At 38.3% G+C, this 13,709-nt stretch overlaps 1 protein-coding gene across 1 annotated transcript in view; it reads left to right on the forward strand.

Moving 5' to 3' along the window:
* The window catches only part of ARAP2 (ArfGAP with RhoGAP domain, ankyrin repeat and PH domain 2), a 339,747-nt gene that overhangs the window by 38,162 nt on the left and 287,876 nt on the right, over nt 1–13,709 (forward strand). The window lies entirely within an intron of this gene.

A 13,709-nucleotide genomic window follows, 5' to 3' on the forward strand; every position in this document is an offset into this window, starting at 1 on the left:
ATTTTTATCCTTTACTGTGTTGTTGTTATTAAGTGCCATCGAGTCAGTTCTGACCCATAGCGACCCTGTTTAGGGTTTCCAAGGAGAGGCTGGTGAAGTTGAAGCGCCCTTCTTGTTCAAACCAACTTTGCAGTCTAGTGCATTAACAGGCAGTATCACCCAGGACTCCTTTATCCCTTACTAGTGATTTTTAATGAATAGTTCTTAATTTTATTTTAGTCATATTTTCCAGTAATTTCCTTTAGAGTTAGAACTTTTTGTTTTGTGTTTAAGACACATGAGAATGTTCTATATTGTATTCAAGAAGCGTTATCAGTATCCCTTTATCAATAGTAACAGTATTACTGTTTTGTTGTTAGTTGCCTTCCAGTTAGCTTCCACTCATTGCACTTTGTATATAACAGTGAACTCTTGTCCAGTCCCATGTCATCTTCATGATCTTTGGGGTGCTTGAGTCCATTGTTGTAGATACTGTGCCATTCCATCTTATTAAGGGCTCCTTTCCTTTTTGCTGGCTCTCTATTTTACCAAACATGATGTCTTTCCTGAAGGCATGTCTGAAATGAGCAAGATGACGTTTCCCCATTCTTCCTTTTATGGAGCATTTAAGGTTTTGTGTTTATTCCAAGACTCATTTGTTTGGTCTTGTGACAGTCCTACATATAGTAAAGATTCTTTGCCAGCATCATAATGAAATGCATCAGCTCTTTTGTCTTTTTTTTTTTTTTTTGCACTGTCCATCTCTAGTGTGCTTATGGGCTATTGCAAAGAATATGGCTTTAGGTTAGGCTCACCTTAGTCATCAAAGTGTGATATCTTTGCTTTTTAAAACTTTAAAGATTTCTTTGCCCAGAGCGATATTTTGTTTGATTTATGACTGCTCCTTCCATGTTGATTGTTAAGCCAAGTAGAGTTAAATAATTGACTTCAATTGCCTTCTCTCTTATTACTTATTATAAATTTATAGTAAATCCTGGTAAAACATATCTTCTCATCTTATTCTTCATACATTTCTTAATTATTCTTTGTCCTTTCCAGTTTGAACTTAATCGCTGTTCTGTAGGATACAGATATGACAGTTTCTCTTCTGTAACGATTTCTAGACTTGGAAACCTTATGACGCTACTCTGTCCTACTGGTCCCTATGAATTGGAATCGAATAGACAGCAATTAGTTAGGGTTTGAAGTACCGTGTCTTATAACACACACATGTGCACACACATACAACATTTAACTATTTGGATTACAGTATCAGTAAGGTGGTATTGATGTCTTTGCAATATTCAGTCTCCTTTATCTTTATTTATTTTTTGTATACTTTTTTGTGTGATGTGTAGTTGTCTAGTTGAAATCTTATAAATATTTTCCTAGATTTAATTATAGGGTGTGATATTTAAAAACAAAAGTTTTATTGAAGTGAGTGAAGGTTTACAGACAAGATCATCCGTTTTACATTCAACAAATTATACACTGCTTTATCCCAATGCTTGCATCCCTTCCATGCAACAACAGTTATCTTACTTCTTCTCTGTGGTTTCTATTTCCATTCCACCCACCTTCCCATCCCTTCTCACTTTTGTCCTTAGGTAAATGCTGCCCTTTTGATTTTGAATGATTGACCATTGCACGGGGAGCATACCTCACCAGTGTTTTTGTACCCTCCCATGTATCTTATCTGCTGTTTGAAAGTGGGCCTTAAGGGTGGCTTCCTTTCCACTCTTGAAAGATGATCGAGGGTCATAGTCTCAACTTCCTCCAGTCTCTTTCAGACCAGTAAGCCTGGCCTTTTTTTATTTTATTAATAATTTTGAGATTTGTTCCACATTTTCTCACACTCCATACTGTCTAGGGCCTTCTAGTGTGATCCCTTTCAGAGCCTTTGGCAGTGGTAACTGGGAATCATCTAGCTTTTCTGATCTCACAATCATGCAGGCTGATGTTCACATGTTCCATTAGTCCATTGGTCTAAGTGACTCCAAACATCTTCAAATCTCTTTACTTTTTTTTCTTGCAAGCAAGGAGAGACCTATAGGACCTTAAATGGCTGCTTATGAACTTTTAAGATCCAAGACACTACTCCCCAAGTAGGATGTAGAATATGGTCTTTGTGGACATATATTATGCCAATTGACCATGTTATCCCGAGAGGAGCCCCCAGGCCTAGCAACTCATTGGTGTTGTGAATAGTGCTGTGATGAACATCGGTGTGCATATATCTAAGTGTCCTGCCTCTCATTTGTTGGTCCTGTGGCTTTCCTATCTCCAATTGTTGGAGGACGTGCCATACCATTTTCCACAGTGGTTAAACCATTTTATAATCTTACCAGCAATGTAATAGGGTCCCAGAATCCCCACACACTTTCCAGCATTTGTTTTCTGGTTTTTCGGACTTTGCTGTTAATGCAGGTGTGAGATGAAATCTAGTTGTTTTGATTTGTACTCTTCCATGGCTAATGACTGTGAACATCTCTTCTGAATGTCTTACATGGTGGTAAAGTGTCTTACATATCCTGTGCCCATTTTTAAATTATTTGTCTTTTTCTTTTAGACATGTTGTAGTTTTCTATAGATTTTAGAGATTTAAATTTTAGAGATTTGTCTCTTTTCTGATACATTGTCGCAAAGAAATTTTTCCCAGTCTGTGGACTCCCTTTTCACTCATTTGGGGAAATCGTTTGATGCACCTGTGTGTAATTTTTGTTTGGTTCTAGTCATATATTTTGTCTTCTAATGCTTGAGTGTTTTTAGTAATGTTTGACAATGTATTTGTTACCATTTTTTCATTGTAGATCTTTATAGTTCTAGGTTGTACATTTAGGTCTTTAATCCACGTTGAGGCTGTGAACCTTAAGGTCAGCGGTTCGAAACTACCAGCCGCTCCGTGGGAGAAAGATGAGGCTTTCTACTCCCGTAAAGATTTACACCCTCAGAAACCCTGTACAGGGTCTCTATGGGTCGGAACCGACTCGATGGCACTTAACAACAACATATATATATATATATATGGTGTGAGATATGGATCTTGTTTCATTCTTCTGCAAATCAATTTCCATTTTGCCAGTACCATTTGTTGAAGAGACTCTCTCTTCCCATTTAATGAGTTCTGGCCCTTTGTTAAAGATCAGGGGACTGTATGTGGATAAATTTACTTCTGGGTTCTCAATTATGTTCTATTGATGTATCTTTTATTTTGACCACTATGACTGTGTAGTAAATTTTGAGATCAAGGAGTGAGAGGCTGTCAACTTTATTATTTTTAAGCAGTGCTTTGCTTATCTGAGGCCTCTTTCCTTTTCGTATAAAGTTAGTGAACAGCTTTTCCATCTCTGAAGAATCTGACTTGAACTTATATAAAAGTAGGGTTGCAGCCGTTTTTTAATTAACTCTGGTGATAAGGAGGGCAATATACTAAAAGGGGGATAGCTATATCAAAGCAGGAGGAGGTTGGTAGAATAATGATGAAGACACAGGAAGGTATGTAAGAGCTAAAGGGGACAGAGGTAAATAATGGTACATACACAACCTTGGAACAACAGTGTTCTGTGGGTAGATGCATGGGCAGAGACACAGGCTAAGTGGGTATGGTAGGAAGAGTGGGAGTATACCCATAAATAATGATCTGAAAGAGTCTCTTTGTGCAAGGGTATTTGCCTTTCCTGAAAACACAAATATTATTGTGGTGGAGCTTACAGCAGGTAAAATGATGGAAGCTTCTTAGATATTATCAAGCATCATTCCTCCATGTACCTTTCAATACTGATCTTGTCAACTGTTTTAATGGCTGTGTAGTCTAGAAAACCCTGTGGGGCAGTCCTTCTCTGTCGTATACAGTCACTATGACTAGGTTCTACTCTATGTTACACAAAAGTGTGGTGTCTTAGATCCATATTCTGTCTTTGGTGAAATGTATTCAAACTTTTTCCATTTATAGATCAGGTTGCTTTTCTAATTACCGGTTTATAAGAGTTTTTTGTTATCTTTTTTGTACAAGTTATTTTTTGAGAAATAGTATGATATTATACATTTTTAATTTTGATAAGGCCTAACTTCTAATTTTTTTCTTCTATTGAATTTGGGTTTGTGCCCTATTTAAGAAATCTTTGCCCTAACCGAGGTTGCAAAGATTTTTTTTTATGTTTTCTTTCAGAAGTAATCAGGATTTTAACATTAACATTTAGATGTAAACTTCATTTTGAGTTCAGTTGTGAGTATGGTCTGCAGTATGGGTTGATACTCACTTTTTTCCATAGAGCTATCTATCCTGTCGCTCCAGAAACATTTGTTGAAAAGTTGATTTTTTTTTCGAATTGAAGCATCTTTTTAAGAAAACCAATGAACCATAGATGTATAGAACTCTATATGGACTTTCCTATATAGTCAATTGATTTATATGTGTTTTTATTGCCATGGATTCCTGGGTGGCCGATACAGAACCCACATAGAGGTACCTAAGAAGACAATCCTGGCAATCTATTGCTGAAAGGTCACAGACTTGAAAATCCTATCCAACAATTCTACTTTGCACACATAAGATTGCTATGAATTGAAATGTACTAAGCAGCAACTAACAACAACCTGCAATTACCACACTGATTTGTTCATAACTGGAGTTTGATGGTTGGAATTATACAGTCTAAGTCTTCTAATTTTGTTCTTTTAGAAGTTATTATGACCAATCTGGGTCATTTGAATTTGCATGTAAACTGTAGGATCAGCTTGTTAATTTCCCAGACTTTGAGCTGGTTCTTCCCAGTTCAGTCATGACCAGTGAAGCAACACCGGAAGTGACCCAAATTTGTAAAATGTTGATATACTGGAATGATAGCCAGAATGGAAAAAAAATTACAGGTTGGCACCCTACTAGAAATGTAAACTCCATTTAGAAAGTAGGATTTCAAATGGCTGTCTATAGTAGGTAGACATGAATGGCTGGTTACCTCAGTAGCTTCACCGTTTGGACTTTGTGCCATACTAATTGTTTATGACTGTTTTGGATTGGGAGGGTAAAGTTAATCCTGAATCTGCAAACTTGTGTTGCATAGCAACCAGGTCACTTAACTGGGAGATTCAGAAAAGCAGTGCAGGGATCAAAGATGGTAGTCATTTGTGCTCTCCCCTGTCCTGACAGTAACCCAGTGTATCTCATCAGGCTTCTAAAAAGGCTTACAAGCCTCTTACAGTTTACGCTTCAGTAGTTCCTATCTGTGCATGCTGTTATAAGTGGTATTTTATTTTCAAAAATAATTTTTTTTCCAGTTTATTTTGCCAGCATTCAGAAATGATTTTTTTGTTTGTTTGTTAATATGTTTCCTTTATCCTGGGGTCCTTGTTAAACTTACTCAACAGTTTGGGAAGCTTTTTGGTAGATTGTTTAGGATTTTATACTCACAAGATCATAATATCTGTAATAAGAATAATATACTGCTTCCTCTGCAATTTGTGGGCCCTTTATTGCTTTCACGTGTCTTATGCTTTGATTGCCGCTGCCACTGCCACTGTTAAGTACTGTCTCCTGACTCATAGGGAACCTTTGTAGGGTTTCCAAGGAGGGGCTGATGTGTTTGATATTCCACCTTGTCGTTAGCTCCCCAGAGCTTATCCTACAGCACCAACAATTGCCTTATTGTTGTTAAGTGCCATCATGTGGATTTGGACTTACAGCACTCCTGTATAGGATTTCCAAGGGGTTTGAACTGGTGGGTTTGAGCCGTCAGCTTTGTGATTATCAGTCTAGTGCTTATTCAGCAGCACCACACCAGAACTCCACTGCATGGGCTGTTGCTAATTGCTCTCTAGTCAGTTGTGACTCATATCCACCCTATATAGCAGGGAGGGGGAACATCCAGCCCACAAGTCATATTTTGTTGTTGTTAAGTGTCATCAAGTTGATTCCGACCCAAAGCGACCCTGTATAGGGTTTCCGAGGAGTAGCTGTTGAGCTTGAACCACTGACCTTGCGGTTCAAAAGGCTTTGCAGTCTGGCGCATTAACCCACAGCACCATACAAGCCATATGTTGTTATGTGCCGTGGAATCAGTTCCGACTCATAGCGACCCTGTACAGGGTTTCCAGGGCTGTAAATCTTTACGGGAGCAGAAAGCCTCATCTTTCTCCGCGGAATAGATGCCATATGTTGTTGTCGTTGTTAAGTGCCGTCGAGTCGGTTTCGACCCACAGCGACCCTGAACAGGGTTTCCGAGGCTGTAAATCTTTACGGGAGCAGATCGCCTCATCTTTCTCCCACGGAGCAGCTGGTAGTTATAAGGCCCACAAAATCGTTTGGTCTGGCCTTGCAAAGGCAACCACAGTTCCAGTCATTACATTGTTATTAAGTGTGGACCAGTGAGTCATTACATTAGTGGTGGTGGTAGTGTGCCGTGAAGCCGGTTCCGACTCATAGCGACCATGTACAGGGTTTCCGAGGCTGTAAATCATCACAGGAGCAGAAAGCCGCATCTTTCTCCCATGGAACAGCTTGTAATTTCGAACTGCTGACCTTGTGGTTTGCAACCCAATTCGTAACCACTATGCTACCAGAGCTCTTATTAAATGTTTGACCAAATATAACTATTGTTGTTGTTGTTGTGATGTGCCGTGGAGTCGGTTCCGACTCATAGCGACCCTGTACAGGGTTTCTGAGGCTGTAAATCTTTACGGGAGCAGAAAGCCTCATCTTTTTCCGGTGGAGTAGCTGGTAGTTTCAAACAAGAAATGGCTAGTGAGTTTGAACCACCGACCTAGTAGTTTGCAATCCAGTGCTTATCCTATAATGCGACACTTGTTGTTAATTTGTTAAGTACTGTATAGTCAGTATAGGGTTTCTAAGGGGTGGCTGGTGAGTTTGAACCACCGAGCTTGTGATTCAAACCTGTGGTTCATTTGAATGCTTTATCCTACAGCGCCACACCAGGACTCCAAAATAATGTTGGCTAGAAGGAGTGAGTGAGCAGACCACCTTGCCTTGCTCCCAATTTTAGAGACAAGCCATTCAGTCTTTCACCATTGAGTATGATGTAGAACAGTGGGGCAAATAGTTAAGGACTCATTTACTCACCGAAAACTTGATAATTTGATGTCACCTAGAGGCACCAAACCCACTGTCTGTCTCCTTGTAAACCGTATACGGGGACACTGTGAGTGGGAACTGATCCAATGACACTTAACAACAATGAAAACCAGAGGCACCTCAGAAGACTGGTCTGGCAATCTATTTCTGAAACATCACCACCTTCAAAACTTTATGGAGCACTTCTACTCCTGCATACATGGACTCACCACGAGTTGTAATTGACTGGAAAATAAGTAACATCACACTAGCTGGAGAGTTTTCATAAATGTCCTTTATTAGAGTGAGGAATTTTTTTTTTTTTTTTTCTATTCTTAGCTTCTGTCAAGAATGGGTGTTTGCTGTTGCTAATTGGTTTTTCTGGATCAATAGAATGTTTTGCTATGCTGTGTTAATACGGTAGATTACAAAGGTTATTCCAATGTTTAACCAACTGTTTGCCTGGTGTAAGTCCCATTTGGCTATAATGTTGGTTAAGTGCCAAGGAGCACTTATCCTACAGCACCACACCAGGACTCTGGCCCTAATGCATTATCCTTGAAATATGTTGCTGAAATAGGTTGTTGGATTTGATTTGCTAATGTTTTGTTAACTGTTTTGCCTCTGTATTCAAGAGAAATCTTTTAGTGTGGTTTTGCTTTTAACTAGTTGGAATAATGTTGGCCTGAGACAGAAGTATCCCTGTTTGGTGAATTATCTATGAAGAGTTTGATGGAACTAATTTGTGAATTATCTGGGCCTGGGGTTTTTTTTGTGAGTAAATGATTATTACTGTATTCAGTTTCTCCTGAATTAAGGCTACTAAGATTTTCTGTTTATTTTTGTGTCTGATTTGTTGCTTTGTGTCTTTCATAAAATTGATTCGTTTCATCTGAGTGCAGTTTTTGGCATAAAGTTTGAAAAATAACCTATAGTTATCCTTTTGTTGTTTGTAGGACTTGTAGTTATATCCCTTTTATTCTTGATTTTTATTATTCTTTATCTTTGTAATGTGTTTTCTGTGTCTCACTTTTTTTTCCTCTTCCTCCTTCATTTTTCTTGTTAAATGATTATCAATATTATTTGTGTTTTGGAAAGAATCAGCTTTTGTTTACACTGATTCCCCCCTCCTCTTTTTTTCCATGTTATAGTTGATTGATTTTTGAGCTTCATTAATTCCTTGTTGTTGTTAAGGGCCATCAAGTTGGTTCTGACACATAGCGACCCTAGAAAGTTTTCTGGGACTTTAAAAATCTTTATAGGATCAAAAAACTTCGTTTTCCTCCTGTAGTTACTCAGGGTTTTATTGGCTTACTTTCTTTTTTTTTTTATTTTTAGTTTCTTAAGATGGAATCAAAGATCATTGATTTAAAACTTTTTATTTTAAACAACATAAGCATTTGGAGTCCATAAATATCCCACTAAGTATTCTTTTGGCTGCATGTTCTGTTCACATTTTTAAGTTTTTAATGTCTTTTTTTCATTCCTCTTCATTTGAGTTGTTTAAATGATGTTCATATTTTATATTTGGGGAGTTTTCACATACCTTTCTGTTTCTGAAGGTGCTCTGGTGGCACAGTAGTTAAGTGCTTGGCTTCTGACTAACAGATTGGCAGTTTGAACCCACCAACTGCTCCTGGGAGATGTCACAGTTTTCTCCTGTAAAGATTTGAGACCTTAGCCACTCTATGGGGTTGTGCTCCTCTGACCTACAGATTCTCTTTCAGTCACAGTCAACTCTATGGTTAGCAGGTTTGGTTTTGCTTCTGTGCTTGATTTCTAATTTAATTCTGATGTCAGAGAACATGTTCTTTATGATTTCAATCACTCTAAACTTATTGAGACTTTTTTTTTTTGAGCCAGCGCATGGTTTGTCCTGTTGAATGTTCCATGTTCAGATGAAAAAAATGTATATTCTGTTGATCTCTTGGGTGCCTCCAATTTGTCAGGTTAAGATAGTTGATAACATGTTTTGTTTTATACATCTGTTTACTTAATTTTAATTAGTTACTGACCAAGGAATATTAAAATCTCCACCTATAATTGTGAATTTGCCCTTTTCTGATTTTAAATCTATCAGTTTTTACTCTGTATGTTTTGAAAGTTTGCCATACATTTTAGGATTTTATAATTTTAGATGATTTTTTTCTCTTCATCGTTATTCAGTGTTTCTATTTATTCTTGGTAATATTTGCTGTCTTAAATGATACTTTGTTGTTGTTGTTATATGATACTATGCACACCAGAATGAAACACTGCCCGTCCTGCGCCATCTTCACGGCGCTGGTTAAGCTTGAACCTGTTGCTGTTACCACTGTGCCAGTCCATCTCACTGGGGTCTTCCTCTTTTTTGCTGACTCTCCACTTTACCAAACATGATGTGCTTCTATAGGGACTGGCCCCTCCTGGTAATATGTCTAAAGTTTGACAGACAAAGTCTCACCATCCTGGCTTCCAAGGGGCATTCTGACTGTACTTCTTCCAAGACAGATTTGACCATGGTACTTTCAGTATTCCCCTCCAAAATCATAACTCAATTGCATCAATATTTTTACAGTCTACATGATTCCTTGTCCAACTTCACGTGCATTTTAGGCTATTGAAAATATTGTGGCTAGGGTCAGGTGCACCTTAATCCTCAAATTGACAGTTGGTCAGTTTATCACTTTATATATATATATATATATGTAATAGTTTACATGGGAGAACATTAGTTTTACATTCATTCTATCGTACATCGTATCATTGCCATGGTTACAATCCCCTCCATGCATCATCAACCAACCAAAGGGTATACCCTGCAAGCCTGCCCCCTACACTATCCCCCCCCCCCAAGTCTTCAGCACACAGTCGCTCTCCCTCTCTGGATCTAAAGCCCCCAGCTGCTCCATCGCTCAACATCATTGTCTCTGCCTCCATCTCAGGCATCACTGTTTCTCTGGGTAGGGTCCCGCTCTCGGCTCTTCTCTGTTGATCGTCCTAGGGACCTCTGCTCCTAGACTGCAAAGTTAATCACCTCCTTACTTGCTATAAAATGTCTACCTTTACGTTACCAACTGTCACAATCAGTCCTGATAACAATTATTCACTATTGTATCACAAGAGACCCATCTACATTTCATTTCATCAACTCCACCTAGGCAGATTAGATGCTACTCACTGGAGATTCTGCCTTCCTCCAGGCCCCCTGTCTCTAGGTTCCCTCTTGAATGCTTGTAAGCCAGTCACTTCTTGCCTTTGTAGTCCTACCACCCCATTTTGGGTAGCCAATGTCCAAGTTGCCCATCCCTGTTTACTCTGTGTGTGGAGGGGGTGGGAATGATTCTTGCTGTAAGAATTTGTTCCCACTTTTGACCTACTGCTTCCATAGGTGTAGGTCAAGTTCATCAAATTGCATCAGATTACTCTTTTTTTTCCTCTTCTTTCTTCTTCTGGTTCAGCTCTGATCATCCAGTCATTGGAGACAGGTCAAGTGGGTATTATCTGCAAGTGTGGGTGTTCTTGTGCATATGCCCTCTCTTTTTATCAGCTGAACGCTTCACTCTCCATATTGTAGGGCTTATATCACTGGTATTTTAAGTTCCAGAAGGGTCATCCATGGTAGTCAGGTCGTCAGATGAGCTTCCAGACTAACACAGATGAGGAAAAAGGAGAGAAACACTAAATCTGAAAGTGTAGCTGCTAAAAACCTTATGGATAGTTGTGGAGCATTGTCAGATATTATACCAGAAAATGAAAGCTTTATGACTAGCACTAGAATATTGTCAGCTACAGTGCCAGAAAACAAGCCCCTTAAGTTGAAAGGCACTCAAAATATGACTGGGTTGAGGAACACTTTTGAATCCTTCATTGCTAATGTGACTTGATTCAAAATGAAAAGAAATAATCAGAATGTAGAAAGCATGACTCTATAAAAATTATAATTCATAAAAAATGAAATGAGAAACATAAAGATCAATATCCTAGGCATTAGTGAGCTGAAATGGGCTGTTATTGGCCATTCTGAACTGGATAATCCAGTGCTTTACTGTGCCAGGGATTACAAATTGAAGAGGAGTGACATCCTATTTGTAGTCAAAAAGAACATTTCGAGATCTGTCCTGAAATATAACACTGCCAGCGATAGAATAATATCTAGGACCTAAAAGAAACACTAATTAACAAAGCTAGTATTCAAATTTGCATAGCAACCACTAATGCCAAAGGTAAGGAAATTGAAGATTTTTACTAATTTACATATTCTGAAATTAAGCAAACATGAAATCAGGATGTACTGATAATTAATGTTGATTGGAATGCAAAAGTTGGAAACAGAACATAAGGATAAATAGGAAAGTATATGCATTTGGTGAAAAAAAGATGTAGAAGATTACATGATAGATTTTTTTTAACACCCATGACTTATTAATTGGAAATACCTTTTCTCAACAACATAAATGGTAGCTATACATGTAGATCTCATTGAAGGGAATACACAAGAATCAAATCAACTACATCTGTGGAAAGCCACAGCGTTGAAGCGCAATATTATGAGTCCAAACCAAGTTAGGAGTCCTGGTGTGGCACTGTAGGTTAATGCACCAGACTGCAAAGCCATTTGAACTGCAAGGTCAGTGGCTCAAGCTCACCAGTGTCTCCTCGGAAACCCTATACAGGGTCGCTATGGGTCAGAACCAACTCGACGACACTTAGCAACAACAACAAAGCAAAGTTAGGGACCGACTGTGGAAAAGACCATCAGTTCCTCATATACAAACTCAAGTTGAGACTAAAGAGAATTATAACAAGTCCGCAGGAGCTACAATACAACCTTGAATCTGTTTAAAGACCATCTGAAGAATAACTTTGGGGCACTGAACACTAATGACTGAAGACCAGACAAGTTCTGGAATGACATTAAGGGTATCATCAAGGAAGAAGGCAAACAGTCATGGAAAAGATCAATATGGAAGTAAAATAGCTGGACAGAAGAATGGCTTGAGAATACCAACTAAGCATTATAATTAAATATGTAAAGGCTTGGAGCTAGAAAACCTAAAAGGAAGAACATGGTCAGCATCTTCAAGCTGAAAGAACTGAAGAAAAAATCAAAGCCTTGTGTTGCAATATTGAAAAATTCTGTGGGCAAAATATTGAAGGACACAGGAAGCATCAAAAGAGGATGGAGGGGGAAAAAAAAGAGGATGGAGGGATGTAGCAAAATGAGTTGGTCAATGTTCAACCATTTTAGGAGATGCGGTAACATATAATTAAGAACCAGTGGTATTGAAGGAAGAAGTCCAAGCTACACTAAAAGTTTTGGCAAAAAACAAAACAAAAAACAAAGCTGCAGAACAAGAGGCAAATGTCTGAAGACAGAAAGGGGATACTGTGTATTTTAAAATAATGAAAGGTATGTAACAGGGTTGAATCCTTTCACCATACTTATTCCAATCTATATGCTGAGCAGATAACCTGTGAAACTCGTCTATATGAAGAACGCAGTATCAGGGATGGAGTAAGACTCATTAACAACCTGCGATACGCAGTTAACAATACCTCATTTGCTGGAAATAGAGGAGACTTGAAGCACTTATTGGTGAGGATCAAAGACTACAGCCTTAAAAAGGATTATACCTAAGTATAAAGAATTGAAAGATCCTCACAACTGAACCAATAAATAATATCAAGATAAAAGGAGAAAATAGTGAAGTTGTCAAGAATTTTATTTTACTTGGGTCTGCAATCAGTTACCAAGAAAGTAGCAGTATAGAAATATACCATGGATTGTATTGGACAGATCTTTTGCAAATGATGTCTGTAAAGTGTTCAACTGAGAGGATGTCACTTTTAAGATTAGAGTGATCCTGACCCAAGTAATGAATGGTATTTTCAATTTCTTCACATTCTTGGGAAAACTGGACAATAAAATGCTGGGAAAACAATTAATGCCTTTGAAATATAGTGTTGGCAAAGAATATTGATATATCATGGACTGCTAGAAGAATGCAAAAAAAATCATGTTGGGAGAAGTACAGCCAGAATTTTCCTTCTTGTTGTTAAGTGCTGCCCAGTCGGTTCCTACCCATAGTGACCCTGTATAGGGTTTCCAAGGAGCAGCTGGTGAGCTTGAACAGCCAAACTTGCAGTTCAAATGGCTTTTCAGTCTGGCACATTAACCCACAGAGCCACACCAAGACTCCTAGAATTCACCTTAGAAGCAAGAAATTGACTGGATGTTACCTAGTAACAATATGTGTGTGTGTATATATACATGCATGCATGCATTGTGCTCTAATTAGGTGTCATTGAGGCAATTCTGTCCCATAGCATGCCAGCCTTTGTACAGCAGAATAAAGCACCGCCCCATCCTGCACCATACTCACAATTGATGCTACGCTCCAGCCATTGTTGATGCTATGCTTGAGCCACATACATACACAGACACAAATTTTAAGCAACAGATTGCGTTTAGTAATTTCATTTAAATGTTTTGTTTTAATCTATTTTCACAGATTTGGACTGGCACCTATGCACACAATAAGTCATTTACTTTTGTGAGATATGGGGCTAGAAGCCAATACTTGTAAAATCCAATGAAATGTTGTCTTTTAATTTTATAGAGGGAAAATACAGTTGTGAAGTGTTACTATCCTGTTCATTTGATAGCCAATATATTTTGAAA

This window comes from Chrysochloris asiatica, unplaced genomic scaffold (genome assembly GCF_000296735.1).
Source record: "Chrysochloris asiatica unplaced genomic scaffold, ChrAsi1.0 scaffold00269, whole genome shotgun sequence".
Classification (NCBI taxonomy): Eukaryota; Metazoa; Chordata; class Mammalia; order Afrosoricida; family Chrysochloridae; genus Chrysochloris; species Chrysochloris asiatica.